At 40.3% G+C, this 2597-nt stretch overlaps 1 pseudogene; it reads right to left on the bottom strand.

Annotated features, from left to right (window-relative positions):
- Positions 1-1927: 1927 nt before the first annotated feature.
- On the bottom strand, positions 1928-2366 carry LOC115523980 (annotated as a pseudogene).
- Positions 2367-2597: the final 231 nt, after the last annotated feature.

The raw sequence follows: 2597 nt of genomic DNA, 5'->3' as shown, positions 1-2597 counted from the left end.
CTGGGGATGAAGAGTCACACAGAAGCCAAACCCAATCCTCAGGAGGCTCACTTAAAAAAAACAAAGAGATAACTGAGTAGAACAATACAATGTGATAAGCATAGAGAGAGACATTCAAAGAAGATCACAGAAAACGAAGGGTGCAAACTACAAGAAAAGAGGTACAGGCAAGCATTGATCATCAAAGAAGCTTGGACTTTTTTTTTTTTTTTTTTTTTTTTTAGAGGGAGAGTATGAGCAGGGGAGAAGGTCAGAGGGAAAGACAGGAGAGACAGTCTTAAGCAGGTTCCACACTCAGCACAGAGCCCAACATAGGGCTTCATCCTATGACCCTGAAATCATGACCTGAGCCCAAATCAAGAGTTGGGATACTCAATCAACTGAGCCACGAAGTACCCCAAGAAGCTTGGACTCTTTAAAAGCTACTCAAAACCGTTAAAGGTAACACACATTTCAACCAATTTTTGTAAGTCAGAGGGAAAATCTCTCTGAAGATAGGAGATGGAAACAGAGATGGAAAATAGGAAATAAAAAAAAAATCAGAGAATCATACATACCAGAAGTTCCAACATCTGAATGATAGAAGTTACAGAAAGAGAACACAGAAAACAGGAAAAAATTTTCAATGAGATAAGGAAATCCTCAAAATTGAAAAATATATCACCAAAAAGTGAAAGGACCACCAATGACCTAGAATGACAAGTGAAAAGACTCAGTAAAAGTGTATCTGTAAAATTTCAGAACCTCAAGAACAAAGCAAAGACTCCAAAGCTTCCAGAAAAAATTTAGTTAGGTACATACAAAAGCCACATTGAAATCTCATAGACACGATTGGTCTATGGTCTATGCCTTCAAACATCTAACAAATAATTATTCTCAGCCTGGAATTCTATGCCCACAAACTGTCAATCATGTGTGAGTTTAAAATATATTTTAATGCATTCAGGAAACCTAAAACTTTTTATCTCCTGCCTTTTCTTAGAAAGCTACTGCTGACGTGTTCCAGAAAAAATAAGGAAGAAAATGAAGAGAAAGGAAAACATGGAGCCCAAGAAAGAAAGAACCCAAAGGAGGAATGACAGCTACATAGTAGGCTTAAAGAGTAACCATTTCAGGAGAAGTAAACTCGTAGAATAGTGTTTGGGGCTTTTTAAAATACACTTTTAACTACCTAAAAAATCATGTTAATACACTGATTCATCTGATGAAGCATTTGAGAAAAAAATTTAAGGATCAGGACACAGGTAATCGGTTGAAAAGGGAAACAATTATCAACACCAAGAAGAAATAAATAAAAAGGAAATATCATTATCGTGTCTTCCTGTACCCTGTCATAAACAGTATCTGCAGAAAGCTAATGATGAAGAATGCAAACTGACTATTGAATAAACCCAAAGTTTGCAAACATATAAATAAATAGGTGTAGTTGGTGTTACAAGCTGAATGGTATCCAAAATTCATATATCAAAGCCCTAATCCCCAGTACTTCAGAATGTGACTATATTTGGAGATAGAATTTTAAATCCAATATGATATGTCTTTATTAAAAAAAAAGGAGATTAAGACACAGATGGGTACAAAGGGAAGACCATTTGAAGACACCAGAAGAAAATGGGCGTCTACAAACCCAGAAGAGAGGCATCAGGAGGAACCAACCTTTACCGATGCCATGATCTTGGACTACCAGCCTCCAGAACTGTGAGGAAATAAATTTCTGTTGTTCAAGCCTCCCAGTCTGTGGTGCTTCGTTATGGTGGCCCTAGCAGATTAAGACAGATGGGAAACATGTAAGTCAAATCTTCCTAAATTATAATAGAGAGTCATTGTGCAAAAATATCCAAAACTGATAAATCAAGAAGCTTAAAACGTGAATATAAACATATTTTTTAAAGTACTTGTTAGCTTTTAATGGACCTCCTTCCATGTGGCTTCAAACTACCAAGACATAAACCCCCACACACCCTTAATCTTCTCAGCTCTTCTACTGAAGAATTTGGCCTTCACGATGACAGGCTATTTGGGGAGCTTTTCCTTTCCCAAAATTTGGCAGTAGCCAGATCACACCACATCAACGACGGGAGAAACTCCAGTGTCGGTTCTGGTACCATTTGCCCATGTCTGCTCACTGACGAGGGTCCATAGTTTATTGAGGTTGACAGTTGGGCAGAAGCTCTGCTTCCTCTTGAGGAGGTGATGCCTCGTTCCAACTTTTCCAAAGTAACCTGGGTGATATTTGCCGAAGTTGATCCTGTGGTGATGCACGCCACCAGCATTTCCCAGCCCCCTGGGTGCTTCCGGTGCTTGCCTACCCAGCCATGGCTCACGTGGTCCTGAAGTGTCTGGGTCTTCCTCAGGCTGGATGGCATGTTGGAATTTTTTTTTTTTTTTAATTTTTGTGTTTGAGAAAGAGCGCAAATGAGGGAGGGGCAGAGAGAGACAGTGACACAGAATCCGAAGCAGGCCCTGAACTGTTAGCACAGAGCGCAGGGGGGGCTCGAACCCAGGAACCGCAAGATCATGACCTGAGCCTGACTGAGCCCCCCAGGAGGTTAGGCTTCCGACTTCGGCTCAGATTCTGTCTCTCTGCGCAACCCCCT

Source organism: Lynx canadensis, chromosome C2, assembly GCF_007474595.2.
Source record: "Lynx canadensis isolate LIC74 chromosome C2, mLynCan4.pri.v2, whole genome shotgun sequence".
NCBI classification, from domain to species: Eukaryota; Metazoa; Chordata; class Mammalia; order Carnivora; family Felidae; genus Lynx; species Lynx canadensis.
This window is presented reverse-complemented; position numbering and strand designations above follow the sequence as displayed.